Source organism: Nymphalis io, chromosome 17, assembly GCF_905147045.1.
Source record: "Nymphalis io chromosome 17, ilAglIoxx1.1, whole genome shotgun sequence".
Lineage (NCBI taxonomy): Eukaryota > Metazoa > Arthropoda > Insecta > Lepidoptera > Nymphalidae > Nymphalis > Nymphalis io.
Genome location: NC_065904.1, coordinates 5336440 through 5359097, shown reverse-complemented (window position 1 = coordinate 5359097; position 22658 = coordinate 5336440). Strand labels below are relative to the sequence as shown.

General features: G+C 37.2%; 1 protein-coding gene across 1 annotated transcript in view; it reads left to right on the top strand.

Moving 5' to 3' along the window:
* Positions 1–20794: 20794 nt before the first annotated feature.
* LOC126775142 (cell adhesion molecule Dscam2) overlaps positions 20795–22658 on the top strand; it is a 232919-nt gene continuing 231055 nt past the window's right edge. Inside the window, exon 1 of the mRNA XM_050496926.1 lies at positions 20795–20859. The gene's annotated coding sequence lies outside the window, so the exon portion shown is untranslated. The remainder of the gene's footprint in view (positions 20860–22658) is intronic.

Below are 22658 nucleotides of genomic sequence, written 5' to 3'. Positions count from 1 at the left end.
TTTATATACAGATTTTATTTATAAAATAGGTAGGCGGACAAGCAAATGGGCCACCTGATGGTAAATGGTCACCACAACCCATAGAAATTGGCTCGGTAAGAATTTTTGTTCCTAACATTACCAATGTGCCAGCAACCTTGGAAACTAAGATGTCATGTAACTTGTGTCTGCAGTTACTTCCTAACTCATCCGGAACACAACAATACAAAGTATTGATGTTTAGCAGTAGAATATATGATGAGTGAATGGTACCTACACATTTGGGCTTGCATAAAAACCCCAAGTAAATTGTCGTATGCTTTTTCTATTACCTATTAAAAATATGATAGGTATTTTTGTAATCTTTGCTTGACTTTAATTAAACAATTTGATTATTTAAAAAAAAAATATGTCAGTTATAACCATGGTAAATAAAAATAAGTTATATAATCCATAAAAAAAGCCGTTGCTGAAGCCGTTGGTTCTACGCCTAATATCGCGCCGATTGTGTCAAATTTCCGTCTTAAAAAAATATTGTCCTTAATAAATTTTTAAAATAATTAAAATAATGTTATAATAATAAATAAAACGTGCAAATTTGCGCCCGAAGCAAACACAATATAAATAAGTCTTGAGTTAAGTTTTTAAAATAAAATAAACTTTAAACGAAGGCTAGTTTCAATTTACTAATGTGGGTTACTCAATTTACGAATATTTTCTATAAAATTTCACCTATAATCATAAAAAAATATATATGTGCTAGCCTGCCCACGGATACCGGTGCAGGCTGTCAGATATGACGCTTCTAGTCTTTTTTCGTGCAGTAGATTCGGAGAAAATAGACCATGACAGACGGACAGACAGAGATGAGAGTGATCCCATTAGATATGCGGTTTTTATCGGTCGTAAAAAACATTAAAAAGGAGTGGTACGAACTTGGAGAGGTAAGAAGTATTTACACAATAATGGCGGAGAGATCGTTTGACTTGAAACTTATTGTATAATAATATTGGTTTATGACTTGATTCAGCTAAAGGTATCTATCAGTTATTTTAATATTTATTCAGCTAATTTTTACCGAATATACCTAATACCTAAGTATGAATAACCAGTAGCAGTAAGTACCCAGACAGTAGTTTTTAATATTTATTTAATACACGCCTTTTTTTAATAATAAAAATAAAGATTTGGTACTAATTAAAAATATAACCTTATTTAATTTTTGCGTTACGATTTTTAATTACGGCTGTTTTTATCAACTATCAACTAAATATTAAACATGATGTTGGTAACTATAATAGGTATGTTTACAATATTCTGTATATTGTATATTGCAGAAAAAAAAGCCGACATAAATTAAGCGGATTTTGATATTTTTTTTGTTTATAATGATTAAGTTGTTTTACGTAAAGTCTTAAACTTATCATAAAACTTAAACCCGAATGAACAAAAATATGACTTAGATAATAATTCAATTCAATTCAATTCAATAATTACCTACTATAATTACAGTTATAATTAGAACAAATATTGTATTAAAATTAGAATAAAGAGTTGAATAAAGTAGCCTTTATTAACATTTGCCTTCAAAAGATATTAACATGCTGACTTTACGACATCAAAAGACATCTTATTCTCCCCGACATCGCTGGCAGTAAGCACAGTGTTAATGCTCTTTTTAGCCCGCTCTAATTAATGTCTGCGGTACATGTGGGAATGCTTAGGTTTTTATGTACCATTCGTTGCGTTATTTAATCCTACAATCTATATTTTTATATAAACGAGCAATATATGTATAAAAAATGTTTCTGTCTCTCAGAACTTAAGAGTAGTTTAGAGTAAAGATTTGGATGACATCAGCTATTGATAAATCATTTTAATTGTCATGATAATTAATTGGTCTTAAGCCTCCAGTTTCACTATAATAAATTAATTTACTGAATAAAACATGTTCTTATCTATCCAAGTCCATTAGTAGATATTACAAATTCGTCATTTTTTCTATAGCAAACCCGCAACTCCTTATATTGCTATGTTTCTGTTTAAGGGGTGAGTGAGCCAGTGTACTTGTAATTACAGACACAAAGGACATAACGTCTTAGATCCCTTGGTTGGGGGCGCATTTGCGGTGTAAGAAGTGGTTTTAAATATTTCTTACGTTGCTAGTGACTAGAGTTTGTTAGTGAGGTTACAACTTTAATTGTCATGTTCAAATATTGTAAAAGTGTCGTAAAGGGGCGTAAGTGCGTTCGGTTTGGAAAAGGGTCAGTTTTATATTTTTCACTGGCTAATTAATTTTAGAGACTATCAGGATAAAAATAAAAGTCATTATTTTAAGGGTGTCGTTAGTTAATTTTGAGCTTATTATCATCAAATCCATATGATACATTACTTTTTAACTATTAAATCCTTACGTCATATAATGTGTAATTACCTAGTAACCTAGTTTAAAGAAGAGTTCTACTTCATATCTATCCATTTTTTAGTTTCCGCAGTTTCAGATTAATCTGCATAGAATCATGTTACTTTACAGAAGTTTTAATATTAATAAAAATGAATATACAAAAGTATCTTTTTTATGTTAACATAAGTTTATTTTCTTGTATTGATATTAAATAAATATTTTCTATGCGAGTGTGAGAGTTAAAACTATATGTAATAATTATAAAATATTAAATAAATCACAGCTGTCTGTAATAATCATAAAACAGTGATTAAATTAAAAATATATTTTAGCTGTATGTTAGATATTTTATCAATATATATGTACTTTGCGTTGAAAGTGCCGCTATCTACGAGCTAGCGTATACAATTAGATAGGTATTGACATGGCAATATGGCTGCAAAACAGTTAACTGTATCGTATCGTAGGGTGTTTTTACAAAGCCGACTAATTAGTCGGCTCCCTCGGCTTACATGGCGCTCACAAAAGAGTCGATTTCCTAACTACCCGTGTCGATTCAATGCATCGTTGGTGCCAGTTTCTACGCAGGGATTTAAAAATAATTGGAGCTTTCGTTTCTACGTATCGGTATTTCAATTAACATTTATTGCTATGGCCCACAACGCGTGTATTTATTATAATGCTATTTACTTTTACTAAAAGTAACAGAGCGTAAAAGTAAAAGCCCTCAACCTCAGAAGTAGGTTTAGAGTATTTATTCGACCACAGTTCTGGGTGCTTATAACCATGTGACATAATTTTATTTGAGAAATGGATTTGTGTTTTCGATGTGATAACCGCGAAGCACGAATAGAATTACAAACATAAATTAAGCAAATGTAAACTCAGTGAATGCCCATCATGGTCCAGTGGTTAGAATGTGTTAATCTTAACCGATGATCATGGTTTCAAACCCAGGAAATTACCATTGAATTTTCACGTCCAAAATTTGTGTTTTTAAATTAATCTCATACTCAGCGGTGAAGGAAATCATCGTAAGGATACTTGAATACATGCAGGTATTCTATTGCAAGGAAATTCTGCCTCATGATTATCTTCCAATTCGCATTAGAGCAGCCTGGTGGAATAAACTTCAAACCTACTTCTCAAAGAGAGAAAGCCATAACCCAGCTGTGGGATATTCACTGGCTCTTACTGTTTAAACTCAGTGACGCTTGCACGAGCTTGAGCTTGCGGCCTTTGTTTAAGATCCATGTATTATATCAACTGGACCACGTTGGCTTCATTACTTTCATAAAATAAGATAAATGTCGTTAATAGACTCACTTGATTCTTCTGTACGTTTAAAGATTACTGTTAAGATCACAATTCCGCAACAAACATACGTCGTCTGAAGTGTCTTATCTACGTTCCTCAGTTCCATTCGAGTATTTGCTCCCTAAGAAGTGAGAAAAGTAAATAAAACAGTCGGATTCAGTGCCACGCAAAGTTCAGACCGAGGAAATGCGGTAATAGGAAATCTTGCCAAGTTTTCAAAGGTTAAGAACGAATGTAGTTTCCGGCTTACGAGTAACTTTATTAACTTGAATTAAATAATGCATATGCTATGCACTTCATTTTTATGCAAGAGCTACTTACATTTTTTATTTATGAATCCATAAAAAAACTGTGCCCAACGTTTATAAACTCCATTATTCCTCTAAAGTGTGTTTTAAAGTTATAATTAAGCGTTAATTTTATTGTTCAATGGTAGATATGGTGCCATTCAAGTAATAAATTTTCAATAAATTGTTAATATGAATGAAGCAATTGTACTTTTTAACCTTTCACCTTGTATATTATTCATTGTAATATTATAGAAGAATCAATCCCACAACAAAACTCTTTCGTATCATTGGATTAAAAATAGGATAATTGGTGTTTCTGTATGTGTATTCACAAAACATTTGAATATTTTGATACGAGCAATGACAAAGATTATATGATCAAATGAACAACATCACTTTTGTAATGATAAACCTAGGACACCAAATTTATTTCAGTAACTAAAATAAATTTTATAGGATTAGAGATGGAGAGGTAAATTTGTTACTGAACTATATTGGAAAATAAAAATATAAACAAAAAATTGACTTCGTCGCAGATTGAATGTTAACAAAAATATTTAAAGTTTCCTACAATTTTAGGTTATTTAATAAATAATTATTAGACAGGAACACCACGCTATGCCATGTAAAAAAAATTGTTCAGACGAACTTTCGAACATAACTTATATTAACACTATTTAGCAAACTGTCAAAAAACATATCTACGATTAGTCATTGGTACGCGAGCTTAACTATACAGCGTGGATGCTTATGAATGCATCTTCCGAGCGGGTTCCGTAGTTAATTGCAAAGTGCACCATTGTTTTTGCCTTGCCCTTTGCGCTCGTACGCCGTAGGCTTCCCATCTTTATAATACATATTTTGAGATAATTTTCCACGCAGACAGTTTTTTCAAAAGAATTTGATGGGAGACCGACTTTTAAGAATGAATATCTCGTCAGCTGCAAGGTACGAAATATTGTTTTGTACAGGAAATGAAAAAGTTGAACAAGAGTATTGAATATATTTTGCATGATTTTGATTCTTATCGTATAAATAATAAAGTTCATATCTCCTTGGTAATATATATTTTAAATAATATCTTAACTATACTTTACATATAAGACATAAACATTTATTTTGAAAATATAACACCTCGTCTTATTGCCTCTATTGGTGACAGGAGGGTTGTTTCATCTTTCGCACTGATGATCGGAATTTTGATGCAAAGGGGAAATGCTGCTAGCATTCGTGCTACCATTCCACTAGATCATGATTTTTATAATGGCTTTATTTTATTTTTATTCATATATATTTAAGAGCTTAATGTAAATTATTCTTATGTAAATAAATGTCAAGTCGTCTATACCGCAATGTTTGAAGACGAAAGTCTTCAACCAATGCGTCTTACCTGCCATGTCATACGGTGCCGAAACGTGGACACTAACTGCGGGACTAATCCACAAATTCAAAGTCGCTCAGCGTGCTATGGAGCGAGCTATGCTCGGAGTATCTTTGAAGGATAAGATCAGAAATGAGATTATCCGGAAAAGAACCGGAGTCACCGACATAGCTTGCAAAATTAGCAGGCTGAAGTGGCAGTGGGCTGGTCACGTATGTCGTAGGACCGATGGCCGTTGGAGCAGACGAGTCCTAGAGTGGAGACCGCGAATCGGCAAGCGCAGCGTAGGGCGCCCTCCAGCCAGGTGGACCGACGACCTTAAGAAGGTGGCGGGCACCAACTGGATGCGGAAGGCGGAGGACAGGGAGCTTTGGCGCACCTTGGGAGAGGCCTATGTTCAGCAGTGGACAACGATTGGCTGTTGATTGATTGATTGATTTGAAATAAATGTCTATAAATCGAATGATTAATCAAAGACGATATACATTTTTGTACTACCTCGTATATTCCTACTTATTAGTATATATGCGCATGTGTTTTGCAATTTATTTGTAGTGTTTACGTACTGTTATATAATTGTATGTAATAACATCCTGGTACATCATTCAGACACTGCCATCTGATCCCAAGCTAAGCAGAGCTTGTACTATGGAAACCAGACAACTGAAATACTACGTATACTACTTTTAATTGTAAATACATACTTATAAAGATAATTACACCCAGACTCAGGACAAACAGACATATCCATGCACACAAATGTCTGTCCTGGCTGGGAATCGAACCCACAACCTTCGGCGTGAAAGCCAAGTATCTACCAACCGCGCCAACCGGCTCGTCAAATGTATGTACCCTGTTCGGGTAGGTGTAATAAATGCACCACCAATTAATATTTTAATGATTAAATCTCTAAGAAAATCTAATAGGTAATAATAGTTTATGCACTTAAAAATAGTTTATAATATTATTATCATAGTAATTTACATTTTTTTTTTACTCTGAAAATAAGACTACCAACTTGTACATTAACATTGTCAGTAAAGCCAGGCCCTTTCTGTAAGATGTCATCATCATAACATAAAGTCACAAAAATATGAATTTATAGTAACTTAACACCAACCCAAACTGTTGTCTAAAAGATATCGGTAGTAAGGGACAACACCAAATTCGTAATATATATTTTTTTTCTTAAGACGCCAATTATGTCTATATTATAAAAAATATATCTAAAGTTGGTGATATTGTTTCACAAATTATTTAAATTCTCATATGTGGATTATTTTTATTAGTCATTACAATTGATGTGATAACTTATGCTGAAAAAAACTGTCACCGCTTAACGTAAGTATATTTTAGCTAGACTGTTTAAATTCTTATAATTTAATACTGAAAAATGTTAATGGCTTAGAAAAAATCTGCCCTTTCTCTTAAAAGGTAAGTGGGTTTAAATATTTTTAGGTTAATTGCTTAGGCTTAACCTAAAACTTTAAATTTTAGTCACATTTTATGAGACTAAAAAAAATAATTACATTTTATGAATATTTTATTAACTACTATATATATTTTATAAGTTTAACTGCTTTTGTGGCGTTAGGGTTAACATTTTATATACTGTTATTTCATGCTGTCACAGCCACAAAGGGTAGTTAGACTTTATAAATGTACAAAAACAAATCTCAGTCCCAATAAGAAATGTATAATCGTCTGCTATCTACAGTAATAAAATCATAGTAATTCTAAGGAATACGTGAAAATTTTTATCAGTCCGACTTGAGTTGCAGTTTGAACGCAGGACCTCGGAAACTGCGGCTTTATATCTAGCTACTAGACCAACAGTCAGACTAAAAATTGTAAAACAGCAAATATTTAATATGCATACCTATGTATGTTGGTAGGGTCCAACTGTCTATCCACCAACCTACATAGGAGTAGCACAATGCTTCTAACCTTCTCCTCAAAAGAGGAGAGGGGCCTTTAACCCAGCAGTGGAAGATTTATAGACACATATACGCATATATAAATGTCATATGTGTATTTTAGCCTACCTTGGTTCTTATTTTAGCTCAGTCCAAAATATCTTTCAAAATCGATACTCTGGATGTCTAGCTGGATGTGGTCTTGTGTGTGTCGTGATCATTTAAATTATGAATTTAAATTAATATTATTTAACCTCGATTGAAGTAGGCATACAAAATAAAGTAATAATTGAATGTCACCAATTTATGACTAACGGGATGGTTGGCGTTCTATGGGGGAGGCTTTCGTCCAGCAGTGGACGGCAAAAGGCTGAAAAAAAAAAATTATGACTTCTGATAAGATTTGCTGACCGAAACAACTAAATATAAAATTAATTTTAAGGATATATTATAAAAAACTAGTACTTTACAAGTTATAGTGATTACGTAGTTTCCTGTCGATTCTTCTCTGTATAATCTGCATTCCGAATGAGGGGTAGCTTTACTTTTAGTTGAATCCCGTAACAAGACGATTCAAAAGGGCTTGCAAGAGCTTACTTAAACTTGAGCCTACTCCAAAATGAACATTATTAAACATTGAGTTAACAACAACAAACTTTGAATAATACTCTGGCAAAGTAGACGTATAGCCCCATATCCGTATTTAATTGCGCTAGTTTTCCAGAACTATCTCTTTTCATTGGCAGCATGCCTTAAATAAAACGGGGCTTAAGCGAGTTTCCCATAACTAAGGCATCTGCCAGCTCATTAAATCCACCCTTACATAGTAGAATTGTGAAAGTGACGGGTTCTGAACATTGTGCAGTAACGACCAATAGCGAAGGCTATAAACGGGGTATATTGGTTAGTTCGATAGAAACGACTCATGAAGTGTCCGTATTTGGTGATAGGGTATTTCTATTAGATTGGCTCAAATGTGTTTTGCACGCCCTAATGGTTCATGCTACGGTCGGTGTGGTAATTAATCGTGATGCGTGTTTTCGTTTAATTTTTGCAGACTTCGTTACGTAGGTGAACGACTGTGGGCGAAATTTGGTTCGGTAAATTATACCTGATTATTACGGTGCCTCTGGGTATTATTGGAAATGTACATTGATTTTTCATTATCTTTGTCTTTTTGAGTGGTATTCGAGATGAAATATTGTAATACTAGCTAATTGTCCCGGCTTCGCACGGGTAGATAAGAAGAAAAATGTATTTTGGATAGGATTTGTGTAAATAAAGTCAATCTTCATTTGTTTTAGGTAATGGATTAAATAAAAGGTTTTTTTTCTTTATTGTACTAGGTATTTAGAGTGGTTGGCCCCTCCAACCTTGATGAAAGATGATGTCCCTTGTGCTGCTGTTACATTGTATAACTCACCCTTCAAACCGAAACACAACAATGTTAAGTATTGCTACTTAGCGGTAGAATATATGATGAATGTGAGGTTCCTCACCAGATAGGCTTGCAAAAAGCCAAACCACCACATAAATATAAATAACACTAAATAGTGTTAATCATATTTATTTATTTAATTTGTGATTAGAATTCATCTCGTGCTTGACGGTGAAGGAAAGCATCGTGAGGAAACCTGCATGTGTCTAATTTCATTGAAATTATGTCACATGTGTATTCTACCAAACCGCATTGGAGCAGCGTGGTGGAATAAGCTCTAAAACCTTCTCCTCAAAAAGGGGGAGGAGGCCTTAGCCCAGCAGTGGGACATTAACAGGCTGTTACTGTACGTACTTATAGCAATTGCACTGTACTAATAATTCCTTATACAGATTTTGCACATAATAAACTAAAGATTTAGTAAACAATAGCTTATAGTAATAAACCGGCTTCGAACACTCTTACCTAACTCTTATAAGTTTATTTGTTTGCAATAAAGACTCGCTACTTTGTTTCTTCATTTCATATTTCTAAAAAGGTTTTATTTAACTTCATAAATTATTTCTATAAAACTTGCTACTACTTTATTTCTAAAGGTCTGTTAGGCATCAATGTGGTTTTATCTAACCAATAACTCTGACCTACATAAAAAATGCTACTTTATGTACTAAGTGATTACATTACATAATGGCTTATACAACTATACGTAGGCTTATACATAAACTGTTATTAAATAAGTTATCTCGTATAATTCGTTATACTAATCGTTTCGGACAAGGGCCTATGTTGATGGATTGTCATAAGAATAGCTTTAGGATATGCCCTTACTCCTTATATAATGTAATTATGATTTGTGTATTCAGTTTTCGTATTCATGTATTAGTATAGATGAATATATCAATATAATTTTCATTCGATTATCGGTCTTCCACTCATTGGCGTAGCGGCTGATTTATAAGGCTGCAGATGCTGAACGCCCCACGTTCAAGTTCTAGTTTAGCCCAAGTAATTTATTTATTGTGATGTGTGTATTTATTTAGTTATTGAGTTTATTGTGAGAGTGTGACAGTCGTTTATTCCGAGATACAGCGATAAACTGAATAATATCAATATATAATTTGTTTAGCTTCGGTGAACAAAGAATACATAAACAGATATTATTGCCTATGTACATACGGCACAAGTTTTTCCGATAAGCAATTCTCACAAGCCCAAAGTTTAAAAGTTAGCTGTGATGTGTCGTCGGTGTAGTATACGAATTTCATCCACTGCATGGGATACAATTTATGGATCTCGTAATTTAGTCCCTGTGCTTCGTGTATTGAGGGTGTTGCATCCTTCGTAGTTGCCGTATCCTTGGTTTTGTAGGGATTCATTCTCTATAAACGTTAAGGTCAGGTTGTCCTAATTTAATTAACTCTGTTCTTCTCCGAGTCTGAATTCGCAATATTCGGCTAACGTTTACCTGTTTTAACTACTCATAGATGTGTACAAACGAAGTAAAGTTTGCTCAAAAGTTGTCTTATATCATCCAAACCCGGCACTGGCAAATCAATTATATAAATATTCTCAAAATTCTTCTTCATAACAGATAAGTGCTGGAGGATTGATCAAAGATTGTTTATTCTTCAGTTTTTTAATAAAGTATATAAGGCCTTAAACTTCTTATATAATTGACCGGCTGCTATATCATTATATTAATATTTTCTAAAATTCTAACCAGAATATTGTAAGACACAAATTACAAAACGTTACACCCCTTTTGTTTACTCGTACGTTTTTTCTAACCACGTCTTCCAAAGTATGTTGGCATAGGATCTGTCAAAGACAGTGATTAATAACTGGCACCTAAACAAAGTTACGCCACTAACGATTACTAATGATCGTACCTTAGGAACTTCACGGTCCTGTGATTAGGTAGTAAGCCAATCACGTTACGAGTATGTGTTTTCCTATACCTTAACTGTTCAGTGCTTATAATATTTATATTTGCGTTTAAGTATTACAAGGACCCACTTTTTCCAATCAACAATATAATTAGTCTCAAACTTGCTAATGATAGAAGTAATAGAATCTAATTGCATCAAAAACGTTACATATAACACGCTTCGAAATTTTTTTATTAAATCACCACACCAATGTTACCAACAAATCATATCCTTATATTCCTTAACTTTTTTTTTTATTTTCTTTAATATTATGCTCGTCTTGATAGATTTAATGAATAAAAATAGTATATTCGTATACAAGTTTTTTAAAGTTTTTTCAAAATTAATTTTATTTATTTTACCAAAAATAAAATTTGCTAGTTTTAAGTCTTGATATTATACTTTTCGTCATATTTTCTAAATAAATATACTCTATTATACATGTGTAAGTTGTTTATTAGCTATTAGTAACATGTACATGTAAGACAACTCATGAAATGATTGATTAAGTTGTTTCCGATGTTCAGTACCCGAGGGCCTGTAACGGAATTTCATTATTGTCTGTCCCCGTTCAATCATTCACGTCTATCCTTAGATTCGATTTGAGGACTTAAGTTCTAACCTAATACTACCTAACCCCTATTCTTTAACTTTTTGATAACGCTTTTCTAATGTGGTCAATTTTGGATTTTAGTACCATTTTCTTCAATATTAACAAGTTAAGAAATTATTCAATAATAAAATGCCAAATATTTTTATAGTCATATAAATATTCTATGTTTGAACATTGTCTGATTTTTAGATTAGAGCATTTTGTTCTTCAAATCTTGGTTAGTGGTTTAGTCATGTTTCAAAGATTAACTTGGCGCCATGGAGCTTTGAACATGCGAGTATTAAGGCTTTCTTATCAGTGACCTAAAAATTTAATCTTTAGTAATTTACAAAGACTTACAACTTGTTAACATTATTGAAATATTTGTCGTCTAATTGGACTGAAATGTATTGCATGAAGATAGTATTAAAATTATCATAAATTAATGCAATAAGACCTAACTTTTTTTCATTACTAAGTATGTTCTTCTGTTCGATTTAAATCACAGCGGGTTTAGAATTTAGCTGAATACAGGTGTTATAGTACTTGAGACACACTTTATTTTACCAATCCCGTAATCCTGGAGTTCGAACCCAGGATATGGGATAGTTACTAGCAACCATTCGGTCAGCAAGTCATTCAGTCAGTCGTTATTTTTTATAATAGGCAAATGAGCAAAATTGCTTTAATTTTTTTACTCTCATAAGATTTAAATAATAAAATTAAGGCTGTATTATACAAATCACGACCGTCATGAAATGGAGGAATGCTAGCAGCAACGTTGAATCGCGATTCCGATTCTCTGGGCGAAAAATAAATCTGCCATCCTGTCACCAGTGGATATGACAAGACAGAGTGTTTTATAACCATTTAATACAGTTGTTATTACTAATTTTTAAATAAATAAAAAAATAATAGAAGATACCTTCGAGGGAAGCAAATAAAGAATATTAGCAAACCAATGTTAGAAGAAATTTCATACGATTTACGTAAGAAGTTCTGTAAATATGACGGTGACGTAAAAATTCGTATCACTTTTAAGGGCTGTCTATGCGACCCTATCCTTTTAAAAAGGTTAAATAGACCCGACCTCCCTACCTGCCAACAATGGGCCTCCCACAACCGCACCAGGGAGGAGTCGTGTTTTGCTCTGCAGTCATCGCCTTTCGAGCTAAAACTCCGTACCTCGCAGACATTATATATTATTAGGCAAAATAATAATATTTTACAAGTTTGACCTAATTATGTTTACAAAACATTTTTTTGTCTTGCCATTTTTAAAGTGTTTTAGAAGAGTGGTGTAAGTGTATATATTATATATATATTTATATTAACTATACATATAAATATACATATAATACTCTAATACATACATATAACTAAATGCTTGATATTTTATTTTTTATTATACTCTCATTTTTATTTAGAATATTATATATTTTATGTCTCTCCCACTTTATTGAATAAAAGGTTACACAATATTTCAGTTCAAGGGTAATTCTTTTGCACATCTCGAAGCGAAGCGAAGCGGCGTGGTAGTGCTTTATTATCGGTATAAAATAAAAGTAGCGATTCTTTCAGCTTCATTTTTTTTGCTTTAGTTTTAGGAAGACAATCTAGTGAATGCTCTAAATGATAATCCATAGACACAGACAGTACTTATTAATAGAGCGGTCTATATACTATATGCTACTTACATTATCAATGGACAGCACATCTATAATACTATTCATCCCATATGATTTTAAAAACACAGTCTCATCCGCTCTTATCAATAAATTAATAATAATAAATAGATAGCCATATTTATCAATATTCTGCGGTCAAACAGTAATCCGTAACAGCCAAACCTTCACCTTCAAACAGTAATACTTTATATAATTAATAAATGTGGGGGTGCACTGCCTCGTTGGTCTAGTGGCTTGATGTAAGGCCGCAGACCCGGAGGTCCTGGGTTCAATTCCCAGGTCGGGCCAATGAAAAGTTATTGGGTTTTTCTGTCAGAAAATTCTCAGTAGCAGCCCGAAGTCGTCGTAGTTGGAAGTGTGTTCACTCCCGTGCCTCGCAAAACACGTAAGGCCGTTGATCCTGCGCCTGAAATGCTCCCGGTCGTGTCCGATTGCTGTCCCATAGGATTATGAGAGTTAGGGAATTGAGAGTGCACCTGTTTGCGCATATACTTGTGCACTATAATATCTCCTGCGTAGTTGGCTAATATCTCTCGAGATTGGCCGCCGTGGTCGAAATCGGTCTGGAGGACATTATTATTATTAAATGAGGGGGTATCTATCTAGCCAGCAAGCTAGTGGTAAGCTACAAAGAAAAAGCTTTGCAACATACTAAATTTGGAGTGAACATACTAAATTTTCCCAACGCTGCTCCTGTGCGTGTGAAATTTCATGCAACACATGTAGACTTTCTCACGATGTTGATAAACACAAGTAGAATTACAATTAAATTATGCATAGCAAAGTTCTAATCGAGTTTCAAATCCAGAATTAAACCTGCGAACATCTGTTACGATTTATGTGTTCAATCGACTGAGTTATCTCGGTTTCGTAGAGTAGAAATAATAGTTTCTAAAATACTTAGTTTTAGCTTTTAGTTAAAAATAAATGTTGCATTATAAATTTTAAATATTAAGTATTATAGATTAACCTGTCGAAAGAGAGACGGAAAACAATTAAAGTAAAAGAATATATACCTTTTGTTTCTGGTTCGTTCGTTCTGCTAAGTTGGCGCGAGTTGTGTTTGTTCTTTAAATGTCTGGAGTGTCGATTACTCTTAATAAATAAGTAGTTTAGAAACTTAATTGCTTAAGGAAGTGCAAATAAGGTAAAAATATTAGTTCTTTACTAAAATTTAGTATACATCCGTTTGAAATTTACATTTAATTACCTTCAACTCTCCTTTGTTCGTTTAAATAATATCTTTTAATTTAATTTTGATACATAAGGAACTGCTTATACAATAATATTTACAAGTATTATTCCGATAGACGATGTCTTACCTGTTTGTTTATCAATCGTCATAATGATCGGTTGATAGGTATCGAAGTGAATGTGCTTGCAGCGCCATCTAGCGGTGAGTTATAAGTAAACAAAGTGGATAGATAGTTACGTCAGGAACTCGAAGGTCAGTTGTTCGAAGAGACATCTTCGACAACTCGACCGTGCCTGTCACCCTCACCTCCGCCGCCGCCCTGCGTATACGCATAATTCATGCAGAGACCGGAGGAGAGGACGTTCACCGGGCTGCTGAAGCAGACTTCGCTGCCACTGTAGCTGAGTCTACAGCAGGCACGGAAGAAGCCAAGCGCCCGAGACCGGACTCTTCTGCGGAGTCATTAGAAGGGGAGGACAAGCGCCCCAAGACCGATGTCTCCCCCGCATCACCGCCGTACGGATCGCCGCAGGACTCGGCGTCTTCATCGCGCGTCCCACATCACCGCAACCGGGGCCGTCAGAGGTCTCCTATGCGGCGGCCGCTGCCGCTCCAGCGTCGCCCAGGAGTCGGGCCCCTGTACCGGTACCTGCCCCAAGAACGACGCCTCGTTCCAGCTACCCGCCGATTACGGCGGAACGCTTACCGAACTGGACGAGGCACTTCGAGGTGCTGAAAAGCAGGCTTGGACACGCCCCGAACGCACGCCCTTTGGGAAAGGGAGTGCGCTTCTTGCCCGGATCCGCGGAGAAGTTCCGGGTCATTCAGCGCCATTTGACTGAGGCTATGAACCAGGACAAGACAATATCCTGGTTCTGCTACAGCCCAGCCGCGGAACTGCCAACCAAGGTGGCCATTAGGGGGCTGCCACTCGATACACCCCCGGAAGAGGTGATCGCCGCCCTACGCAGTCTAGGGTTCCCTGCACAGAGCGCGAAGGCGATCCCAGGCGGAAGAGGTCGGCATGGGTGCACCTACTTTGTTCAGCTGGTGCACCTGAAGGAGCAGGAGCTCAGAAGCTTATACAGAATAACTGAGCTCCTGAGCATGCCCGGCTTGCTGGTTGAGGCCTGGAGAGGCGCGAAGAGCCCACCTCAATGCCATCGCTGCCAGGCATATGACCACTCCTCGGCCAACTGCCACAGACAACAGAGGTGTGTTCGTTGCACCAGCGAACACCTGGCACGGGACTACCCGAGGCCGATATCAGAACCACCAACGTGCGCAAACTGTACCAAGGCGCACACAGCGAAGGACCGGAGGTGCCCGGTCTACAAGAAAGAGGCAAGAAGGAGGGGCATCAACGTGCCCGCCCCTCGCCCGAACGGACCAAGAGCACAGCCAAAGGGTGACAAGGAGCGTGTCCCCCCGGTAGCACCTAAGCAGATGGTCGGTCGCCCTAACGTCGCAGAACCTAGAGCGACGATAGTAGTCGACCAGCAAACAAAACGGCCACCTGCTGCGAAGAAAACCACGGAGGTGCGAGCTAAGCTCGCGCCCCCAGCAACTCTGGCGCCTCCAGCCAACCAGCCGACGGCCAGATACCAACCTTTAAGGAAGCCTAGCAAAAAGAGGAGGAAGAAGAAGAGGGCAGCTAGGCCACCCAGGACTGAGCCTGCGGCGGCATCGACGCCGCAGCCCAGGAAGGCAGCGACGGAGCCAAAGTCCGCTCCGGCTGCCGCCACGCGGCCGGTGGAGAGGCAAGAAGCGCCTCACCCTGTGTAGATGAAAACCTCGGCCAGTGCGAAAGGCCCGGACACCACCATCATCGTCCGGGTTTTCATGGAGGCACTGACAGCGATCCTGGTCGCCTATACACAAGGCCAGGACATTATACCCGCCATCTCAGCTGGAATAGCCGCTCTTGCGAAGCTTAATTCCAGCTGAGAATATTATACTGGAACCCAGCACCACGCTTGGGGCTCGCGCGTCATCACCCAGGCGGGTAGGCACCTGCTCGAGGATAGCGAACGACAGGGTTACGGTGTGTTGGGTCCAGGAGCGCCGACCCACATACCAACTAACCCTACGTACCAGCCGGACGTCCTGGACATCGTGCTGCACCACCGACTAGACGCACCCATCGATGTTGAGGTTAACTATGACCTCAACACACAACACCTACCAATTGTGGTCACAATCGCCCTCCAGCGCGACTTCACAGTCACAGGTGGCATACGAGGCCATGTCCGGGAGCTGACCCTACTCGCCCAGTCGCAGGATATACATGTAATCCTCCTGGGCGAGACGAAGCTCTCGGCCGAAATCGAGCTCCGAATCCCGAACTTCTTCGTGTATCGGCGAGATGAAGTCTCTCCCCGGGGCTGCCCATTCAGAGGAACTGCAGCCCTGATGAGGACGGACATCATACACGAAGAACTTGCACATGCACCGTTTTTGAGCCTACGTACGCAGGGGGTGCGTGTGCATGCTGGTGAGACGGAGCTTCTGCTGTATGCCGCCTACAAACCACCCGGACAGACTTTCTGCAGCATCGATGTCCAATCGCTTATCGACTCGCCGCTGCCTACACTGATCGTGGGTGATCTGAACGCGAAGCACCACGCTTGGGGCTCGCGCGTCATCACCCAGGCGGGTAGGCACCTGCTCGAGGATAGCGAACGACAGGGTTACGGTGTGTTGGGTCCAGGAGCGCCGACCCACATACCAACTAACCCTACGTACCAGCCGGACGTCCTGGACATCGTGCTGCACCACCGACTAGACGCACCCATCGATGTTGAGGTTAACTGTGACCTCAACACACAACACCTACCAATTGTGGTCACAATCGCCCTCCAGCGCGACTTCACAGTGCCCCGCTCCCCACGTTTGCGGGTCGACTGGGGGCGCTACTCCTCAGAGCTCTCGGAGTTTGAGCTCACGGTCCCGATCGCGATGACTGAAGATGTAGAAGGAGCTGCTTCTAAAATTTCTGAGGCGATCCAGAAAGCCAAAGAAGCAGCCACCTCTCAAGGAAGCACGCCGAGAAGTCGTCAGGACCAGCTGCCGAGCTCGCTCCGAGTGAAACTGAGGAAGAAACGAGATCTTCGCCGACTATGGGTGCGAACGCGCTGCCCGAGGGTGAAGCGTGACCTCAACAGGATTGCAGAGGAAGTGTCGCGTGCGCTCGTGGCTCTCGAGGATGACTACTGGGAGGCCACCATCGATCGAGCATCCGAGCACGACACTACGCTGTACCACCTCTGCAAACAACTTATCGGACATGACTCGCCTGTCTACCCGCTCCTAGATCGAGCGGGTAACAGAAGATATTCCGCCAGCGACAGAGCAGAGATCCTGGCGGAATATTTGGAGGGACAATTTACCCCCAACCCACTGGACTTATCTAAAACCGATGTCGTCCATCATCACGCGGCGATCCAGAATCAAGTGGAGGTATTCCTGTCGGCCCTAATCCCGCCGCTCCAGGGAGACGATTTTATCTCTCTGTCCGAGCTGCGGAAGGCCGTCTGACCGAAGAGGAAGGCGCCAGGCCCCGACAGAATTACCAACGCCGCGCTGATGCAGCTACCCACACAACAACTGCCTCGTAGCGCTCGCGAGTGCATTCAACGGGATACTCCGGACCGGACACTTCCCCGAGGCGTGGAAGATAGGGAAGGTCATCGCCCTCCCTAAACCCGGGAAGGATCGTCGCTTCCCGGCAAGCTATCGGCCTATCACGCTACTCTCGCACATCGCCAAGCTGTTCGAGCGTCTGTTGTTGGGAGACTCGCGCCTTACCTGCCCCTGCGCGAGGAGCAGTTCGGATTCCGCAGCGACCACTCAACGACGCTCCAGCTGGCGAGAGTCCTTAGCCACTTAGCCAGTGAGCGAAACAAAGGGCATCCCACCGTCGGGGTCTTTCTCGACATGGAGAAGGCCTTCGACCGGGTGTGGCATGCCGGACTCCTGGCTAAGCTCTTGAACACCTCGGCGCCTCTCGCGTATGTGCGAGTAGTGGCGTCGTTTCTGGAAGGCCGAAGCTTTTATGTCTCGGTGGAAGGCGCGGATTCCTAGCCGCGCCCCATTCGAGCCGGAGTACCCCAGGGTAGCTGCCTGTCACCGCGTCTATACGCAGTGTACACGGACGACATCCCTACCCTCCGCGACCATCTGCGAGAGGGTGAAGAGGATGTGATGCTGGCCCTGTACACGGACGACAGCGCATATTTCTCGTCGTACTACCACCAGATCGTCGCTATATATATATATATATATATATATATAAATATATATAAACTTTTGTTAAATATGAGCAGCCTGTTCCGATTTCCTGCATTTAAAGTTGAAATTGACCAAAAATACTTTGTTACATTATGAAATTAGCCTATGTTCGAAATTTCAAGTTTATAAACTTAGTAGTTTTGTCTGTGCGTTACTATACTATTATATACTTTGACTTATTAATACTTGTGTAAAAATTATTGATTGAAAAAAACATGTTCAATTTAGTGGGACACGTTACGGAGGTAATAAATACGTCAATGGTTTCGAGTGAGTCAAGTGCTTCGTGTTGTCATGGAAGTACGAATATTAAAAAAGATTGCTTTTCAATATTAAAAACCAATAAAAGAAAAGGTTAGAATACACTTTTACCTTTTTTTATTTAGTTTTAATTTATAACACAACGAATGATTCGTAAACCAAAGAGTTATTAATTTACTTATTCAATATTATTTTAATAAAAACCATATTTTACTAGATTTTGCCCGCGGCTTCACGCGGTTTCTAGGGAGTGGGGGTCAGATATTAGGTAAAAAAGTACTCCAAATTTCATCAATATCTTTTCGGTGGTTTAGGGGTGAAAGCGTAATAGAAATACAGACAGAATTACATCCGTATTTATATTATTAGTGTAGACAGTATTATTATTACTGTTAAGAGATGGCGTTCATTTCTTTTTTGCTGTTTCTTAATCGCGCCGGTAAGAATTTTTTTAATATTTGTCAATGAAATGAAACTTATGAAAATGCTTAAAACACAGCGCGTTTGATTCATTTATTATTTGTTATATATGTATTATACATTTGAAAACTTAACCAACTTATAAATACATATGTACCAATGATTGAAAGACTCGATAGAAAGTCTATATAATGACAATATATATAATGACAATTATGTGTACGATATAATATATATGAACATTAACTTGAGTAAGATATATACATATAGACAGAGAAAGAATTTTTCCCGCCCATTTTTTTAGGGAAAAAATTCAATGGAACTGAAATCGAATACACGAACAACATGTTTCCATAAATAATTTGAAAAAAGAAATTGTTTTTTTTTTTAATAATATAATTATAACTTTGATAGAGTATGTTATACAAGTTGCAAGTTCAAACATTGTGTTCAGATTGTAACTTGTACGTTGCATTTTAAAAGATGGGCAAGTTAAGACCGCCACTTGACGTTTACATACTGCGCATGCGCGACATCTCAGGGCCGCCTATGAAATATTAAATTAATAATTCAATTAAACCACTTAGCCTTAAGTTTTGATGATGTTACTAAATTGGATTGAATTATGAATATTAAGTACATAAAATCGTGATAGTGTTCAACGTTTAATTGTATTTCATATTTAATTGTATAATAATTATACGAAATCCATATAAATGAACTTATAAGAACTATTGACAATCTGCTTCAATAACAAAATGTTCTTTTCCACATGTTTTAATTAAAATTAATATTATAAAAAATAGGAACCTTTTTTATACCTACCATAAAAAAAGGTTTTATGCAAATAAGAAATGCGAAAATAATTGTGCTTATAAGTAACTCGTTAGGGTTCATTTTAATTCAACATAACTAAACATAGTTTGTTTCTTAAAGGATCTCATAACGGTTAATCCTAAGGCAAGCCAGCTCATACCATCTTATCGCTAGGGGCTGTTATCACTGGATTTGCTAATTTACAATCCGCAAATGAATATTTAATCGGTGTGTGTCACCCCTGAAAATTCGGCTCGCCGTAGTACCGACCACGGATTATGGTGTTGTAGTTTAATTTGCAGATGTGGTATATGTTTTGTGGTATGAAGGAGTTTTCATATCTGAAATAAGTGATGAATAAATGGTTTTCATATATTATGGACTTAAATAATATAAGAGAATCGTGGATTTTATATTATACTTGATTTATGACATAGGGATTTTTAAATGTAGTTAATTTATTAAAAAAAATCTTTAAAGAATTTTATATGTAGTGTGTAATGAATAAGGTATGAATGAATACTCAAATTTAGATTTGTTAATAGAATGTTTGTAATAAAAATATTTTCCAACAGTAGATAATAGTTGATGCCTACGTGCGCATCTACGACATTCGGGTGTAGGCTACGCGCGGCAGGCGGGGCAGGAGGGGAGAGCGACGCAGCCTCCCATCCCGGCAACGATTACTGATTAGTGAGGCGGCCTGAGCGGCGGGCCCCGCACGAGCTCGTCATGCCGCCGGCCGCTCCACCACTCGTCTGAACACCTCATCGTCACTTATCCACCCGAAAATACCCCGCGCGTATCACCGATTGATTATCGCGAAGAACAGCTGATCACGTGCCGCGTATACATGTGTTCAGTTACTATTACTACGTAGTGCAACATGAATGTATTTGGTGGTTGACGCTTGTGTGTGTGCGTTACGTGGCCGCGTGCTAAAGGTAAGTGACATTTCGGCCGTTGTCCTCTAATTTATGTTTTCAATTTCATAACCGAAATCTATATTTTATATAGATACATATATCAGTTAAGTACTCACGACTTTATAGCGACTTTATATCTCTAATGTATATAGGGACGTTAATATTTGTGATCAGTGCGTATGGGAGTTTGTTTGACGCTAGCAAAGTTGACGCGAAAGCTGTAAACCCGTTTTTATGACTGTAACACAGCTCTGGAGACGATTAAAACCGCCCTAGCTGTGCCTACACTCTAAACAATACAATCTCCCTATGAATCAATGTTTTGTGCTTGTATTTCATATTAATTCGCACGCCGGTTGAGGTTATGAACGTTTTTAAAAAATCAGAAAATATTATAATTTTTATTCTATAACAACAATATCAACTTCTTTGTTGTAACGTATCGCTTCTTAATACACATTTAAACGATTTTTTGGTGGACTTTTTGGGGAGGTTTTTTGTTTTCATCGTTCTTATATTTTGTATCTAACTACATATTCTATAAATGGATTTTTATAATATGGTCTTGTTATAATTAAGTTCTTAAGAGTATAACGCTATGAATTTACACTAATTATCAAACTTCCGCCTAACATTAGTCTTTGTTTCGAAAATTATAGAAATATAACACGAAAATGTGTCTTTGGAATACATTTTTAAATTATATTTATTCTATTATATAAAGAGTAAGTATAGTATTAAAATATAAGTTTTATAAAAATGTATTTTCCACAATTAGGTTATATAGACCATTATTATATAAAAATATATATACATATATTATGCAACCTTTAATATATACAAATAAATCCTAATCCAAATAAAAACTTTTGAATATCGTTCGATTCGATGTACAAAGTTTTGAGTAAATATTTATTATATAAATGTAATTATTACTGAATGTTTATGTTATTTTGTTAGGCATTAATTTAGGTAAAATATTCAACACGCACATTTAATAAAGACAGTTTTCATATACAAAAATATAATTAGTGTTGACTTATTTATTATACAGCATCGGTTTCAAGAGCATTAAATTTGGATTATACGTACATTCATATTTCATACAGTTTTCTTAACGTTTTTTTTAAACGTTTATGTTGATTGCTCTCTTCCTTGGACTCTTAACGTAAAAGTAATAGGAACTAGGAAGGAACCTATAATTCTTAATAAAAAGGCTATTCAACGTAAAGAGAATTATTCAAGTCTGATTGGTGTTTCTCGAGACATATATATATATATATATATATATATATATATATATATATATATATTTCTAAGTTAGGTAACTTAATGCATATTTTAAAGGTAACAGACGACAGAGATCCACATTTACATGTATAATTTTAAACAAATTCATAATGCATACTTATGTACATAATACAGTCGGGGCGGGAATCGTATACACAACCTCGTAGTGAAGGCAGAGTCACTGCCAACTGCGCCAACGTACCAGACATTATATAGAAATACCAAAACGGTAATCAAAATATAATAATTAGAATAATATTTGTTTCTTATTTCGTAACATATGAATTATATATATAAGATTAATAATATCACTCTAAAAAGATGTACGAAATAATAATATTATTACAAATTAATCTCATACCTTTTAAATTAAATAAAATTAAATACAGTTTTTGTTTTTGACTTCAATTACAAAAATATTGTGCAGATTTTTTACAATACTAATTAAATTAGGATACAGAAAGATATATTTAAATTTTACTTCAAATTAAAATAGGAATAAAGGAAAGAAATAGCTCCGTGGATAC